Source organism: Triturus cristatus, chromosome 3_1, assembly GCF_964204655.1.
Source record: "Triturus cristatus chromosome 3_1, aTriCri1.1, whole genome shotgun sequence".
Classification (NCBI taxonomy): domain Eukaryota; kingdom Metazoa; phylum Chordata; class Amphibia; order Caudata; family Salamandridae; genus Triturus; species Triturus cristatus.
Window position 1 is genome coordinate 924,343,785 of NC_140583.1, and position 18,612 is coordinate 924,362,396.

The 18,612-nt window shown below is 44.1% G+C and overlaps 1 pseudogene; it reads right to left on the bottom strand.

Moving 5' to 3' along the window:
* Nucleotides 1-851: 851 nt before the first annotated feature.
* Nucleotides 852-2,910, bottom strand: LOC146861283 (receptor-type tyrosine-protein phosphatase kappa pseudogene; annotated as a pseudogene).
* Nucleotides 2,911-18,612: the final 15,702 nt, after the last annotated feature.

Sequence of the window (18,612 nt, forward strand, 5' to 3'; positions counted from 1 at the left end):
CCTTACTGTTGCACTCACGGGATTGGGAATAGTCATTTCTACCCCTCCGCTATCCAACACTTTCCCTACTGTTGCACTCATTGGAGTGGGAATAGTAATTTTTTCTCCTCAGCTATCCAACACTTTCCATACTATTGCATTAACTGGAGTGGGAATAGCAAATGTTATCCCTCCGCTTTCCGACATTTTCCCTACTGTTGCACTTATCGAGTGGGAATAGTAATTTTTACCCCTCCCCTATCCAACACTTTCCCTACTGTTGCACTCATTGGAGTGGAAATAGTAATTTTGACAATTAATATGATAACTAAAAGTTTCATCAAGAAAAACGATTTTTTTTTCAGCCATCAGAAAAGGAATGCCAAGTAAACAATAAATACAATGTGCTCTCTCCCATATTGACATATTTACATTTGAGTCTTTGGCTTATGTGTAGGTTTGTCTAAAAAACTGTATGTGAGCCAGGTATCACAGCACACAGAATATAGCAAGCTAGAATATATCTGTGACAGTTGAAATGTATAATGAATGCATTTACTATGGATTTGCGTAAATTTTTTTTTTACTTTACAATGTTATATACTTTTATATTTAAAAAAATCAAAATGCCACTTTGGAAATATTGATACATGCAACAGATCGGCTGTGTTATATTATTGTGAGATGACTGCATATTTAGACACAATAAAATTGCCGTTTGATGCGGCCTGCCCCATCTACTTGTTGCACAGATCCATGTGAAACAATTGTCAATACTGGGTGCAGTCACAGATACAGATCGTATTAAGATACACAATTTGAAAAGAAAAATACTTTTTTTCATTTAATATGTTTAAATCCCCAAGATAAAATCATCTCTTTTCACAGCTGCCCAAAACTCGACTCGAACAATAGCTTCGAATGGATTGTAGTGTTTGGCACATCCATATTGAGGACTCAGGGTATTCCAGTGCAACATCATAGCAGAACCGGTATTGTTCCGGGGTTTCCACCATGTTTGGTTTGCTGTTACGAAGAGTCTTTAATGCATGAACAATATCAACAACGTTTTGTCTTTTGATCATGTCGCAGACGATGACGATTGCACAAAACATTCCACTGTGACCTCCTCCATTTAAGCACTAAAGAATGGTACGACCTTCACCTTCATCACATTCCTCCTGCCACTTTTCAACCTGGGGAGTCAACTTCAGGAAGGATCGCTTGGAACCAGGAACTTCTCTGTATGAAGCCCATCCCAGGTACTGGAACTGCTGCATCATCAGATAGCCTTCCTGAGGTCGGTTCAGATTGCATATCCTGAAAATCCTGTTCACCACATCTCAGTCCATTGAAGACGACATGCATTCCACTTGTATGGGGCTGTATCTCAGCATCCCTTCTTCCGGCCAATACTGTGGGCAGCCCTGAGCCAAATCTACCTAATTTAGCATCACCGGTGACTTGCAGCCATAGTCGTACACTTATCTCCAGAAGTCCTTGACGGTGTTTGGCAATGGGTGCTGCGTGACAATGAAAGAAGCAGGCTGCCTGTAGCTGTCCACTAAAGCAGCGTTGATGAAGTTGCTACTTTCCGCATCGATAGTGATTAAGAAAGGCAGGCATCTGTTGGGATGCAGTAGATCCATGATTCGGTTCTTCTCATGGTTCCTTGGCAAGCTTGTTATACTGTAGTCGTCTGCTTGTAGTCGTGGAGTCACAGAATTCAGGGTCTGAAATTCATCTTTGAGGTGTGAAGAGTTGGTCTGCGAGTCAATCTTAATCATATCAAAATAGGCAGCTTTGTATTCATAGACTGGAATGGCAGTTTCCCCACATAAACAGGCTTCCAAGATGGCACCATGAATAAAAATGTATTGTTCCTCGGTTTGAACCATATTCATGCGCCGAGATCATAGCGCCTTCACACAGTTGTATATGTCCACAGCCCCAACCAGTTCGGCCAGCGTCAGCACTGCAGTGAACTATGATGGGTCCCGCACTGGGGGGATTCAAAAGCTTCACTCGCCGGATGAAAGACAGGAGACCTGTTGCATGGTAAGGGATGCCATGATCTGGTCAGCCAGTGAAATGGAACTGCTTCACCTCACAGATTTCATTGTACCCTCTCCTTTCAAGAGTGAACGTCCTGATGACATATTCTGCAAGGGGCTCCATTTACACACATGTGACTTTGAAGTCGTCATAAACTTCAGTGTCATCTGGCCAATACTTGTAACACTTGACTCGCCCAACTTCAACCAAGTTTGTCACCATCACAATACAGGCAGACAGCTCCTGACAAATCATCCTCCAGAAATCATAAACCATTTCGTAAACCGGGCCTTGCGTTGCGATTTACTGGCTGGGTCTCTGATACCCATCTATGAAGTTGACATTAATGTAATCTGAAGATGGGTCATCCTCAGCAGGTTGCAAGACGACACAGGAGTGATCATAAGCAATAATATTTCCATATCAGTTCTTTGTTCTGTTTTGATCTTTCTTAGCAACATCCCAGGAAGCAGACTGTCCCTCGAAAAAACTCTCGTACTCTTCTTTGAAACCATAACTGTATGAGGTCTTCATAAGGTTGATGTGCTGCAGCAAATCGGCCACTCTAATCGCTGGATTCAACTGGCCAGTCTGATGTGGCAATTTGGTCCCTTCAGAGAGATAGCGTGGGACATCCAGCAAGCGATTGGCTTCTGCTGCACTTCCTGCTTGGTTTTCATATCTCTGGGTGAAGTTATGCGAGTCCATGAAGGTGACGTTGAATTGGTCCTCTGCATGAAGTGTGCTTTGGTCTGCGTAGCTCCGATCCATCGCATTCACCATGTGGGTCATTTCCTGATGCGTGTTGCCAATGGCATCCTTTCGTTTTTTTGATAGCTTGAGGTAGTAGGAGTAAGACCAGTAGCTCCTCCTCATTTTGACAATTAATATGATACTCAAAATATCCCCATACAAAAATATTGAAGCCAAAAATATCTACATCCTGTACTTATAAAGGCGAGTACAAAAATATCGAGAGAAAAAATATTGATGTCATAAATATAGTTGTACAAAATATCATTATTTATATATATATTCACTGAAAAAACCAAAGGTTTCAGGGGCGTTATAGTTAGGAATTGACATTTAAAAAACCTTAGAAATTCACTGAAAAAAACATAGGTTTCAGGGGCGTTATAGTTAGCTGGACATTTCCCTCATACAAAACCCTAGAAATTCCCATGTTATAGTTAGTTCAGCTAACTATAACTCGCGCCCCCGCAATGCACTGCTGATGACGTCACATATTACATCACTCATGACATGGTCAGTGACATCACTGATGAGATCTGAAATGACATCACTGATGACATCATTGATGACGTCATCCAGTGAGTGTGTGTTTCTGTAAATTTTAAATATGTTTAATATATATATAGGGAAAAACCTATGGAAGAATGAGTGGGTGTATAAGTGTGTGAATGGATGATTTAGTAGGTGCATGACTGACTCTATAAGTGAGTCATTAAACGTATCTTACTGCAGACTAGTGACTAAACTGTGTGAATGTCTGTATCTGTCTGTCTGTTGGTATATAAGCGGCTGCATGGTTTTGTGAATAGCTATATGAGTGTCTCTTTGGGTTATTGATTGGTTGTCTGAGTATCTGTATGGGTGCCTGAGTATTTGTGTGGGTGGGGTGTGTGCGACTCTGTGCATACATGTGTAAGTGGGTGATTCTATGGGTGCATGGTTTTAAGAGTGCATCTGTGATGGACTGTATGGTTGGGTGAGTGTATGTATGGGTATGTTAGTGATTGAATGTATATCTCAGTGGTACATGTGTGAGTAACTAAATATGTGAAAGGCAGTATATATGTGTATTAGAGTATATAAGTGGGTATATGTGAGAGTGTGTGATTGTGAGAGTGGCTTTATGGATGAGTGTGTGCTTATATCAGTGATTGTATAAGAGCGTAAGAATGTGGTACTATTTTTATGAGTAAGTGAACTTGTTTGTGTATAACTGCATAGGTGAGTAAATGGGAGTGTGAATAATTATTTGCATGACTGACTAGGTGTGAGAGTACCTCTATGGATGATTGGTGGTGTGTGAGTGTCTATGTAGGTGTATAAATGCATATGATAGTCCTGTACTGAGTGACTGTAAGTATGGGTGACTACAGGTGAGTGAGTGGATGTGTGTGTAGATCTAAGAGTCAATGAGTGGGTATGTAGTTATTGTTATTGGAGTATCTATGGTTTTTTGAGAATGGACGTCTGAAATTTTGATTGAGTATATCAAAGGGTGTGAGAAGATGCACTAATTTATCACATGGATGACGTCATCAGTGATGTCATCAGTGATGTCATTTCAGATGTCATGAGTGATGTCATGAGTGATGTCACTGACCATGTCATGAGTGATGTAATATGTGACATCATCAGCAGTGCATTGCGGGGGCGCGAGTTATAGTTAGCTGAACTAACTATAACAGGGGAATTTCTAGGGTTTTGTACGAGGGAAATGTCCAGCTAACTATAACGCCCCTGAAACCTATGGTTTTTTCAGTGAATTTCTAAGTTCTTTTAAATGCCAATTCCTGACTATAACGCTCCTGAACCTTTGGTTTTTTCAGTGAATTTCAAAGGTTTTTTAAATGCTAATTCCTAACTATATCAGGCCTGAAACCTATGTTTTTTTCAGTGAATTTCAAAGGTTTTGTAAATGACAATTTTTAATGTATTCATTGTTGTACTGATTTTCTTGATACTGATTTACTACATTTATTTATTTTTAGATTTTTTTTTAATTACATTATACATTACAATACAAAATATACTTTCTCAGAATGAATTACTTTAGTTTAAATACTTGGCAAATAGGCAATAGACTTTTAAGTACAGTAGTTACAGTTGTTGCAATGGGCAACACAATTTCAAACACAAAGCAACATTGAGCTCAATGTGAATTTCTAGTTAAATGCAATTAGTTACTTTATGGATTACTTTTCTAACCACAGGACTGGATCCTAGATTCAGTCCTTGGACATCTCCTGTAAACCGTTGAGTAAAAGCGCTTTGGTTACAGTAGTAATTTTTAAGGAATATTACTGTATTTTAAAACTTGACACTTAGAAACTTTTTCCCATAGAATCACCAATGTTATCCTATGGCAGAAAATTCACTTAGCAGGTAAGTAGTGTTATCGTTACTTTTTCTTACTCAGTGGTGGATCCTGGATCCAGCACTGGCCAACCTCCTGTAAACAGTTGAAAGAATGTGTTTAAGTCATACAGATGATTTTTTAGGAATATTTTTAGTTTGTGAAAATTTTCTGGTGAAAACCACACAATGGATTCCTATGGAAGGAAATACAAGTTACTGGTAAGTACGCTTAGAATTACTTTTCAGGGTCAGTGCTGGGCTAAAAGATGCAGCACTGGGTTCTCTCCTGATTACAGGTGAGTAAATCGGAATTCGTAGTTCGGCTGATTTTAGAGGAATATTTGTACGTTTCAAAAATGGACACTTAGAAAATGTTCTGGTGAAAACCACACAATGGATTCCTATGGAAGGAAATACAAGTTACTGGTAAGTACGCTTAGAATTACTTTTCAGGGTCAGTGCTGGGCTAAAAGATGCAGCATTGGGTTCTCTCCTGAGTACATCGGAAATCATAGTTCGACTGATTTTAGAGGAATATTTGTATAATGGTGAAGGAAGGGGGAGGGGCCTGAAGTGACGTGTGCAAACACGCCCTGTTGCGCGTTTTAAATTGGGGAATTAATTCCTCTTCAATCCTGAGGTCCCCTGGGGGCCAATTAGCCCACCAGGTACCTCCAGTATGCGCCAGGGAGCTGCATTGCTGAGAGGTATTCAGAGGCCACGCCCCTTTTTACAACACTCTGCAACACAGCTCCGTGGCCCTTACTGGAGGTACCTGGTGGGCTAGTTGGTCCCCAGGGACCCTCAGGATTGAAGAGGAATTAATTCCCCAACTTAAAACGCGCCCCGTGGGGTGTTTTAAGTTGGGGGATTAAGTCCCCTTGAATCCTGAGGTCCCCTGGCGGCCAACTAGCCCACCAGGTACCTCCAGTATGCGCCAGGGAGCTGCGTTGCAGAGATGTGTTCAGAGGCCACACCCCTTTTTACAACACTCTACAACGCAGCTCCGCAGCGCTTAGTGGAGGTGTGGCCCCCCTCCCGAGGCCATCATTTGCTCTGGGGACCCCATCCCCCGGGGCATGGCCTTTTTTTATTTTTGTTTTTGGAAGGGGGCTGCTTTGCCCCCTCCTGTGTCCCCTTTTGGCCCCGGGGGCCCAATCCCCCGGGGCCGTTTTTTAAATTATTTATTTTTAGGAGGGAGGGCCGTGTGGCCCCCCTCCTGAGCCACTACTGGCCCCGGGGACCCCATCCCCCGGGCCTGGCCATCTCATTGGGGACCATGGGGGGGTCCCAATCCCCCCACGGTCCCAGCCGGCTCCCTGCTTCCTGTGGGAGCCGGCATTGCTTTTCCACATGGGGAGCAGCTAACATGCTGTTCCCCATGTGGAAAAGCAATCGTCTTTGCTTCATTGAAGCGAGAGCAGGTTTCCCGGCTCTCGCTTCAATGAACCAAAGCAGTTTGCAATGGCAGGGTGGGAGCCGTGAGGCTCCCGCCCTGCCATTGCAAACAGCAGTGTCCCGCAGGAGCCGGCCCTGGGGGGTGGCGATCCCCAGGGCCATCTTTGGCTCCAGGAGGGGGGCCACGCGGCCCCCCTCCCACTTAATTTTAAGCCCCGGGGGGTGGTGGTCCCTGGGGCATGTGGGGGGGCTCGAGCCCCCCCACACTTTTTTTTCCAAACAAACATAACCGGGGGTGGCGTTCCACGGGGCTGCGGGGGGCCCCCGCATACATTAAATTAAAGCCCCGGGGGTGGCGTTCCCCGGGGCTTGGGGGGGCCTTTGAGCCCCCCCACCCATTTATAATGAAGCCCCGGGGGGTGGCGGTCCCAGGGGCTGCGGGGGGCTGTGAGCCCCCCACATATTCAATCTTGGAGCCCCTGGGGGTGGCGGTCCCCGGGCAGTGTGGGGGGGGATTGGGACCCCCCCACACTTTTTTTTTAAATTATGCCCCCAGGATTTGGCCCTTGGGGGCAAAATAGGATATTCAGTGCGGGAGGCCGCGCTGAATTTTTAAAAAATTTTCGGCCAAAATTTGCACTGGGTGCGCGAATCTCGCAGATTTTATTTTAAAAAAAAAATATTTTTTGGGCCCTGGGGGTCCTTGTGGGACCCCCTGAGCAGACCTAGGGGGTCAGGGTGTTTCTACCCTGCCCCCTTGTCGCGTTTTTCATGTTTGTTTTTTAGGTTTCTTGTGCCTCGGTTCTACCGAGGCACAAGATGGCTGCCAACACTTCCTGATCTGGAGTGTTGACAGCCAATTAGCATTCAGCTCGTGCACGGCAGGGTGCGCGAGGGATGCGGGGAGGGTCTGCGGATCCTCCTCGGCCATAGATATATATGTACTTTTAACTGTAATTTTCTCAGGAACTACTGAACAGATTTACACCATTTAAGCAAAAGGCACGAGTCTGAACTGAGAACTACCTCTTTGCCAAATTTGGTGTAATTCCGTTCAGCAGTTCGGGCTGTAGCTGCGACAACAGGTCCTATGGGAAATTGCATGGGGAAAACGCGTTTTGGGACCCCCTTTTTTCTCAGCCCTACTTGATGAATCACCGCAAAACTTTCAGGGTAGGAGCGGAGCGGAGCTGGCCAAAAGTTTGGAACATTTCGCGAAGATTCGTCAATCGGCGACAACGTTATTCCAAATAGAATGTTGCGTATTTCCTATGGAAAATAGGTCCTAACAATAACTATCTACTGGCGACTGCCAGTAGATAATATATATATATATATATATATATATATATATATATATATATATATATATATATATATATATATATATATATATATAATAAATTAATAAATATTAAATATATTAAAGAATAAAATATATTGAAAAAAATTTATTTAATGTACATTTTTACAAATATAACAAATAAACGTAATTTGAAAAAGTTAAACACACATATATAATAATTAGTATATATATATTTTTTCTCGATATTTTTGTACTTACCATTATAAGTATAGGATGTAGATATTTTTGACTTCGATATTTTGGTCATGATATTTTTGTATGGGGATATTTTGAGTGTCAATATTTTGTCTGTGTACCATTTATTAGCAGGTGAGCAAGACGCTTTGTGAGTCTGTGAGTATATAGACTTTATCTGAGGTGCAGACTAGGGGCACGATTCCTATCTCGTGCGGAAAGCAAACCGAACGACTCATGTCCGGAATGCTTTCCGTATGACTCGTGTCAGGGGAGTTAGATCGAACAAGTACAATGCATTTGATTGCATCCGGATGCGATTCGGTTGGACTCCCATTGAGTCCAATAGGAGCCTGTGTGCCGAACGCGTACACAGGCTCCCATTGACAAAAGTGGTGGTTGGGGATAATAGTGCATCCTGTGGTGGGCACCCCTTGGTGCCTGCCACACTGTGCATGGTTTGAAAGGGGGGACCCCCAAGGGCGTGAGTCGGATGGCCCCGAGTGAAGATTCAGGCAGCCTTTTCGATCCGGGCAAAAGCAATCCTAAAGGCTGCCTGAATCGTTCATCGTACTTGCTCGCTTGGAAAACCTACTCCATAGAATTGTATGATTCGGCTCCAGAGGGCTCTATCTCTCCGTATGCCTTTCGGAAACGATTTGGTCAGCACTATCGGTTTCCAGGCATCGTACTTGGTAGTTTGGAATTGGGAACAAGTCAGTCGGAAACAAGGTCTCCTGATCGGTTTAGGTAAAACCAAATCTGATTCGGAGCTCTTCAGACCGAGATTAGAATCGGGTCCTAGGTGTGTGAGAAGTTGCTTCACAATGTGTTACCCTGAAAATGTATATTGTACACGTGGTGTTTTACCGCGTGCTCTTAATGCTAGAAAAAAACTGCTTGCTAAGGGTTAAACTTATACTTAACAATGCATTAGAAAATCTGCAAAGTTTTACATGTCTATACATGATCTGCTGTTCACAAAGAATGTTTTGCTTTGAACTCTGGGACTTGTAGTCCTATTTATTCCATTTTAAAAAAGGACTACAAATATTCGAATTGAAAGGAAAGCACATGCTCTGTAGGTGTACATAACACATGACCTTCTGAAGCTTGACAACTATGTAATAGATATCCTTTAGGGTAGGTTTGATAAATTATAGAGCAGGTTTGTATGTGCTTGGATGGTAAGACATGCCAATTAAAAAACTAATACTGAGTTACATATGTAGTATGAGAGTGCTAGGCATAGTTAAATATACAGTGTTTAAACATGGGTCAGGCCTACTACTGCATACCGTCTCTGTGCACTGTCAATGCCAGGTTGACTTGGAATGTAAAAGCTGTTTGTCTAGTCTTAAATCCATGTTTTAATATACATAACTCAGTTCTGAGATACACTGTAGGTATGCCATAAAGCATGGTGGTTTGTTCTTAGAAGATTGAGAGATATCCTTTTGCATTTTCCGAAGTTACTCATGTACTTGCAGAACCCTATGCCACTCACTGGCTGAATTCAGTCTCAGGTACCCCAACCCCCGGCCCAAGTAAAAAAAGAGGGAGGGGCATGCAGCCCGCCTCCCAGGTTAATTTTGGCCCCGGAGAACCCATCTCCAGGGTGTCTCTCAAGTAAAAAAAAAGGGGGAGAGGGCATGCAGCCCCCTTCCCCAGGCTCATTTCGGCCCTGGGGACCCCATCCCCTGGAGCCCAGCCATAAGAGTAATGGGGGACTGTGCAGCCACCCTACCCATGGTGATTTTAGCTCCTGGGACCCCATCCCCGGGGCCGGCTGGATTAGCAAAGGGAAGTGAGGCCACACAGCCTCCCTCCCTGATCCATTAATGGCCCTGGGGAATCGCATTCTCCAGGGCCGGCTCCTACTACGTCCCGTGGTGCCCAACCTAGGATGTATCGATTTCCCTGCCCGCACAAGCGTGCGCAGGGAAACATTTGTTTACTCTTAATTAGTGGCAGCAATTTTAAAGCTCCTGCCACACGAGACGAAACAGGAACTCTGCTCTCAGCTGGTGGGAGCTTTAAAAATGCTTCCACCAGCTGGGAGCAAGTGTGGGCAGGGAAACAGATCTGAATAAAACAGAAAGAGAGTGACATTTTTAGCTGCTCGTTGTGGGGTGAAGCATTGCTGGCTTCTGCTGGATGCATGGAGCTGGCTAGGGCCACTGGGCTCCTCCCGCAGCCCCTAAGGAGGATATGATGGGTGCCCTGGGTGATCACCAAGGCATTTACCCTTAGTTGGCTGGGTCCCGGGAGAAGGAGTCGACAGGCAGGGCTGAAATTGGCCGGGGAGGGAGGGCTGCATGCCCCTCCTCCATAATTACAGTGGTAAAACCACGGGGAAGGGATCCCTGGGGCCCAAAACAGCCCCTGGAGGGGGTCCATACCCTGCCCCTAAACAAACCATGCTGTACCCTGGGAGATGGGGTCCCAGGGGCCACAATTGTTCAATCAGGGGGGCCTGCATGCCACCCTCCCAGGTTGGCTGCCTTTGGGAGCTTGGCCTAGCCATGTGCAGCGGTGGTTGGATTCATGTATGGCCATTAAGTAACCCCCTAAAAAAAAATAGAAATTCACTGAAAAATTCAAAGGTTACAGGGACATTATAGCTAGGAAATAACATTAATGAGCTCACATGATAATCCCACCACTATTTCCCATATCTGCAGTGTGGTGCGTTTGCCAATCAGTCCCTAAGTTCTAGCCCTAAGTCCTTATACATCCCTCTACGTTGCTTCAGGAGGAACTTTGCAAGGCATGTTCCACCTATCTCATAGAGTGAGTTTTGCACCCCGTACATATTGCCACTTTCACCTTTTACGTCATCTAAAATGTAAACTATAATAACACAAAACATAAATCCTGCCTCCCTGCTTCCCTGGAATCTGGGTTTAGAGCTGCCCATTCCCCAACTATGCAGAGTGCCTGTCACCCCATACCCAACTAGTCTACACGATAAAAAGAGGGGGGTGTCCACAGCACCACAGCACAGACCTTTGCCCTCTCAATTTAATATCACAGTATCTGCAATATCTGTTCTTTTCAAAAAGGATATTATCCAATAGCCGCTGTTTTGCCCCACAGCCTTGGTCTCCTCTGGCCTAGCACTCCCTTGCATATCTGGGACACAGGCCAAATGTTCTGTAGGCCCAAGCGAGAGGATCTGTTATCTTTGTCATCAAGATTCACAGTTTTTACATTGGCTGCTCTATGGTCACGATATTCACAAGTCTTTTTGTGGGGCTTCTCTTTTCGTGGTCTGGTGCTGCTCCCTCATACTGTTTTCCAACCGTTGAGCCACTACAGTGCCATCTGTGGAGTCTAAAAGAACCATGTTTTCCCTTCCGCTTTGACCCGTAGTTTTTGCTGGAAATAACATGGAGTACCTCACCCCTCTATCACGTAATACCTTCTTGACCTACAGAAAGGATCTCCTTAACTTCTGAACCTTGACTGTGAAGTGAGAAAACAACGTTATAGTACTGTTTTTGAATCTAACTGGTGAAGCACTCCACGCTGTCTGTAATATAGCATCCCGATCACGGAAGATGAACAGCCTGGCTAACAGGGGACTTGGATGAGCCCAGGTTTTGGATTGCTCCCCGGAACCTGTGGGCCCTCTCAATCGAAAAGAAGTTGGATAGGCCCCTCGGTTGCAAATAGGTTGTTATTAGCTCTTCCACAAACAGGTCTGTCGCGGGTCCTTCAGCATGTTCAGGAACTCCCAGGATTCTGAACTTATTGCGTCAAGATCTGCCAGCGTAATCATCAAACTTCATTTCCATAATGTGACTGGTGGCTAGCAGTTCTTTGATTTGTTGTTTCAGTGTTTCCGAGTCTTATTGGAGCGCCGTAGTGACAGTTTCAATGGTTTGACTGTGTCACTAATTTTTAGAATGTCGGCCCTGATTAATGTTACCTCGCAAGTAATAGAATCCATTCAGTTTTCTTGTGAGGTACGTACTCCACCTATTGCCCCCATAATGTCTTTTAGTGTGGGGTTCCAGTGTCCAGCAATTGGTTCCGCCGGGGGTGGCCACTCTAATTGAAGCCATAGTTTCAGTTTCTGGGGTCTTTAGCATAGTATATGTATCTAGCTTGATTTGAAGAGTGCCCTTCCACCCCTTGGATCCGGGCATCTTGTTTGTCATGGGAAGGATTTCACCCCTGGCTCAAGCACAGCAATCTCACAGGTAGTACCTGCCACCTGACCTTGAGGTCGACTTACCCCACTCGGCCTGTCGGGTTTCCCCGGGGTTTAGGGGGTCACTCCCCTATGATACCACAGAACCCCCATTCCACTCATTGGTCGGCTTGTACCAGTCTCTGCAGGTCAGACAATTATTGGAGGCCTCCGGGTCTTAGACAATTAAAAGGAGTTTGGTAGTGCCCAGAGGAACCCATCCCGACGGGTAAGGTGTTGGATGGTGAATGCAAACAGCCCCTTAAGAGGGCATGAGAGGCTATCTGATTGCTGCTAGGACCGGGTGAATGGCCAGTTAACTAATAGATACATCACTGCCAGATCGTGTTAGAACCCGGGGCAAACTCTGTTCAGACAAGGACTTCACCCCTGTATGCATCACTTCAGGGAAGGACCCCCAGCAGCCAGCAGATCATTCTCCATCCAGCACATGAGGCTTTCTAACCTTCAGGAGCACTTTAATATGTCTATTCACCAACTGCAGTGTTTTATGTCTCAGGCTCTCCCTCAGGGGTGAGTGGGCCTTGTGTCATGCAATATGGGGTCACGCCTCCCCTCCTGTGTCCTAGGCCCTTTACCTGGTTTTACACTCCTAGTCGAATCCCCAATGTTATATGTAGACCACCGGGTCAAAATCGGAATGCGCTGCCTCTCTTCAATCTGATCACCATGGCTTCTCTGTCATGCTGGGTGGTCGCTCCCCACTCTCATTACCAGTGTCACAGTGGTGGAAGGGTGGCGATGTGGGGAGGCCAGCAAGACAGTTTACCGGGGATTGAGGGCCACTCGCCTGTGGCTTCCCAGTCCAATAGTTAGGTGCCGTCTCTCGAGACCGCATCCCACCCCTTCCACAGAGCTCTGGCATCTCAATTGATTCCGATTCTGTGGGCTGTCCATAGGCCGTGACCAATCAATGCTTGGTCGGGCTGGCCTAGGGCGGGCAATATTAGCTCAGGACCCAGACAACCTGGCAAGGGAGCGGTGACTCTGAGCAGATACTTTGATGTGCGGATATTGAATGGATTAATGAAAGGGAAAGGCAGCGGGCTGCTGGAGCCTCTTTAGCTTGCGGCCATCTTGGTCGGCCCTCTGTTGTAAAATTATTGTTGAGAAAACTGTGCATGATGGGGCCAAAACATCACTAGCCATGCCATCTGTTCCTGTGGCTGCCACCACCAGTAACACCAGAAAAATCCTCACTACTGTTCTCTCAGTACAAAGCCTGCACCCGGTCTGTAAATGGAGTGGGGTGTCCTGGCCATGGGTACCATATCTTCCTGCCCCGATCCCACAAGCACTGGTGGAGGATCTTAAGAGCAACTATCTCAAGTGGTTGATTTCCTCGATGGCAAGCACTCTTCGCCTGACAGACAGGTCCTGTACCTGCTAGACCTCCTTTGGCACCAGTGCTTCCAGCACAGCTGCCCCTAGTTCTCATTCTGCTGTGATTTGAACCCATGCTCTCACTTCACCATCTGCCCCCATTCAAAGCCCTGACCTGTTTCCAAAGCCCACCCCAATTATTCATGCTAACCCAGTTCCTCCACATCTCTCAACTTTTACATGTGTCCCTAAATAACACCATAAGCCAAAATACTCCCATATCCCTAAACTTCACCATTTACATAGAGATATCTCCCTAAACCCCTGCAAAAAATTCTGAAAACCCACTCAATCACCAAAAGTGTAAACGTCTAGGCCACTTCAATAGCAATAATGTGTTCATACGCTTACTGATTACCTGAATGGCCAATTGAAAATACAGCCTCTAGTAATGGGCAAGGGATATAATCTATGCCAGAGAAAATTATTAATAGCATAGCAGTGGAAACACATCATGTTTAATAGAGATAGAAACATGGCCAACACTTTTCACATGCACAACAGGAGTGTGAGTGTTACGAAGCACTTGATGAAAGGCCAGATTTAAATTTTTTTGAAGGCTTGCTCCATCATTAATGTCTTAGATATCCCATTTGAATTGCTACAAATACATTATTTCCAATGGGCCTGGTTTATAGTTTGGTGGTTGTGTAACTGTGTCACATACTGACTGACATCCCACATTTGTGATGCAGTAACACAAACGACAAACTATAAATCAACCTTTGTAATATACACTATGCATACATATGTTATTACACATATAGATGCCCATACATGTTAGGATGCAAAGTCAAATTGATTAAAGCATTGGTATTTGAATCACTGAAAATATTGTGGAGATACATAGGGCTTGATATTCCAGCTTTTTATTTCATTAGTGGTAATGTTATCGATATACCTTTTTCAAAATTAAAATGGCCTGCCTAGAGTTTGGTGGATGGGTAACAGCATCACAAACGTGAAGATATCCTGTCTGCCTTATTATAAAAGCATTTTATCCAATGAAATTTGAAATAAGGCAGATGGGAAATCTATCAAATATGTGAAAGAGTATTCGTCTTCCAAACTCCAAAACAGGCCCATATTCTATTACAAGGCACTTGTAATAGGGACAACAGTATATTCTTGAAGTTTGTGACATAATATTGCAACATGAAAACTTAAAAAATAGGGTTAACAGCAACATACAAACAACTTTAAAATCAGGACCATTTTTGTGTACCATAGGTTGTTTTGTACGTTTTGGATAAGTTACTCCTGGGCAAAGTGACAGGTAGGGCGTCCACTTTATTACACGTGCATTATATATAGTCTTTCCTGTTTTCAGTGTTTATTTCATTACAGTGGCTATATTCCAGTGTCTTTCCAAATTCTTAAAATCAGTGTTTATCAATGTCATACATTTTGGTGCCTCAAACATTTGCCTGACATTGTATTTTTCCAGTGCTTACAAAATGCATTCACTGATAACACTTGTATTGTAGCAGGACCATGCCTTAGATTAACTGACGTACATAGCAGGATCCTTCTTTGTACACCTGACATTCTCCATTCTACCCTCTGAGACATCCTGCCTCCAGGACACAGAGCCATACCTGCCGATGAAGGATTGGTTTTAGACCACAACATCCAAACCCTTGCAAGACCTATGAAAACAGGCATGGTGCAAAAAGGACCACCTGGATGACAAAACTTGGAAACAAATGTTGCAGCTTAATAAAACACCAATCCAATATACCATTCAATCTCCCCTCCTTCCCAGTCACCTGACAGCAAACACTAGTCTTTCACTGCAACCTCTATACATATATCAATGAGACATTCCACTACTGCTGACATTCTAAAATGCCTCACCTCACAGCCTCACCATGATTACAACATATTACTTCTAACTTCAACGTCTCATGTGAATTACAGTTAGATCCACCTTAGTAAATCAGTCCCTTTTTGCACTGGAAAGCATGTCTATGAGTCTTAAAAAAAGGTTCACTGCTGCCTTTACATGCTACATGGTTTACATCGCATGCCACAGTAGAGTACTCTTGCAGAGAAATGAGACTCCCTGAAGTCATGGGTTGGACTCTGACTGTCACTGCTCTGGTGGCCTCCTACAGAATGACAAGCTACCTTCAATCAGAGGAGGTCAAGCTATTACAGCACTTTATTGTCTACCCTGAGACCAGTCACTGTTTTGATGAAATTGCTTTCTCCTGCAGGTGCATTCTGTGCATGCAGTAGGAAGCAGTCAAAGTAAAACAAGGAGTGGGGGGTACTGTTAGTGATTGTCCCCTGAGTGTTCAGGAGACAACAATGTGCTGGATCTAATAGCCTCAGATTGTTATAATATCCTTCGCCTCTTGACAGCTTGGATGCAAAACTACAGTGTCATGAATTCTTACTTGAACTTAATCCACTGATCTGTCAACTGGTGGCTGGGCTGAGAGTGGCTGGTGAACAGTGCTGTTCCTGGAAGACACTTCTGTCTTGCAGCGCAAAGCCCAAATATGAGTTCCCAGCAGAGCAGCTAAACCAGTTAAGGCTCATTGAACTAAGATGTTTGTGACTGCAATGCTGCTCCCCTGCTGGCAAAAGTTGTTCACATTCACATTATTATCATCTTTTTACTTGCCCCCCCCCCCCTTGATGCTCAGAGAGAAACTGAGAGAGAATATAGGAGTGAGTGGCACTCCATGTGGAAGGTCGAGGGTAGCTGGCTATCCAGTGGAATTAATGGTTGACACAGGTCAGATTGTACTCCAACAGGTCATATCTCAGCTGAGACAGTAGCTGTTTGTTGCTGTTTATACAGTCTTTGCAGAGACACCTTTGGTCCTTTGCTCTACTGTTCTTTCTGCATATAAGTTCTTGCACCGGTGAAAAGAGATGCATGTTGACTTTTGAGAAGTCCGACTACAGGAACAGCTTCAGAGTGTAGCTAATGATTTGGTGTCACATTTCATGCCAGTCAGGGGAAGAGACATAAGCCAGTTTGTAACCATGTTGTGTTGGTATAGGTTCCGTGGCAACCAACATTTTTCAGAAGTAATACACTTATAATAGCCTTTTTGTTCTGTGACTTAGACTCAAGGTTCTTTGCATTCATGCCTTGTTTCCCTAATGTGCCTCCACATGCCTAACAAGATACAAAACGCCTTTGCATTTTAGTTTTTTCCTTCCTGTGCCAAGGCATTTCAAACTACTTCATAGTAGAGTAGCTGCACTTCTACTGCTTTATCTCTAGATGGAGCCAAAGCCTATAAAATGCAGAGCAAAATTGGTGTTTTTCAGGTTTCCATGGAAAAGCATAGCTTTTCTACTGGTGGTGGTTTACCGAGTATTTTCAGTTCAAACCAACATCCGGAAACCCTAATTATATAGTATTTTATGTGTAATAAAGTGTATAGAATATCTATAACATTGAGATGGGGAGCCTTTTCTGCAAATAGAAACTCAGTGTCTTTGTGCTTTATGTAGAGAGTACTCCATTCCAAATGTCTGGGAGAGCCCTGCCAACAAATACTTTTATCAATGTCATCTTTAGAGTGAAGGGCACTTTGAAATGACAAAAGGCAAACACCCCATTGGCTTGTCAGCTAGAAAGGTAACTTTCAAAGCCAGGGCCACCCTTGACGCAGATAGTTTAATGTATTAAACCACTATTGACAGTATAACAATACTCATGGTATGCTTTGTGACACCATGAATGTTATTCAATTTGTACCTCAATTTGTTGTTGCCATTGTCGACTACACAGCTTCCCCATGACAACATGAAGGCCAGCATATGGACAGTGAATTCCGCTCCATTCACTGAGTTTGCGGAGTTTTCGGCACTCTGCCCTGCCCACTTGCCAAGGTCTACTTGAAGAGCATGAGCGAGGAAAATCAACCTCCTGGCGAGATTTCTCAACACGGGTGATTGGATTTCTCAGTGCAAGTGGTCGCAGGAAAGGCTCTTCTCTTGGCACAGGCCCGGGTTTTAGGTACGAGAGAGATAGAGGCACAGAGTAAAAAGTGCATGGACATAATGTAAGTGAGGTATGTGGAACGCACTGTGAAACCCGGAGAACAAGGCATTAATGGTTGACATGTAACATATTGCAATACAACAAGCAATAAAATAAGGCAATCGACATGTACATAGCCCCATTGGATTGTACACCATCCTTGACTGGAACCACCACAAGGGAACTGGAGTCTCTGGTGGAAAGAAAAGCAACAAAAGGCTCCCAGATGTCCCTGGTAACCAATTACCGAATTTGGTTAGAGATTTGCTATTAGGAAGCCACGTGATCAGGGCGTCCCTTTCCAATATCGAATCACATTGGTATGTAGGAATGTAGGAATTGGTATGTAGGAATGCTTTGTGACCGAAATGCAGTCTCAAAACATTCACATTTTACCACCTACTTCAAGTAGGTGGTCACCCATTCCCAAGGGTCTTCTTCCCCTTTGTGAATATATGCAATAACCTTTTTAAGAGCAGGCAGTGGTCCTACGGACAACTGCCTACTCTTAAAAAATAAAAATAAAACTTCACGGACATGGTGGTCTGCTGACCCCAGCAGGCCACCATCCCTGTGATTTTAGCAATTCATAGAGGGTCGCAAATTGCAACCTACCTCATTAATATTAATGAGGTAGGTCGATTTGCGACCCCCTATGAATCGCTTTATGAAACTCTTGGAGTTTCATACATTTGTACCAGCGATTACCTAATCGCTATGCGCAGAAAATCGCAATTAGGTAGTCGCTATTGTCTGTAGCTGCTTAATTTCCAATTTGTCTCAAGTAAAAAAAAACTGTATTTCAGTTTTATGGCTGATTTTAAAGAAATGTTGTTAATTCAAATACATTTATATATATTTAATTTAAAAAAAGTTTGAGTATCTAACAACAATCATATCAATTATTGACATTGTTGCCAT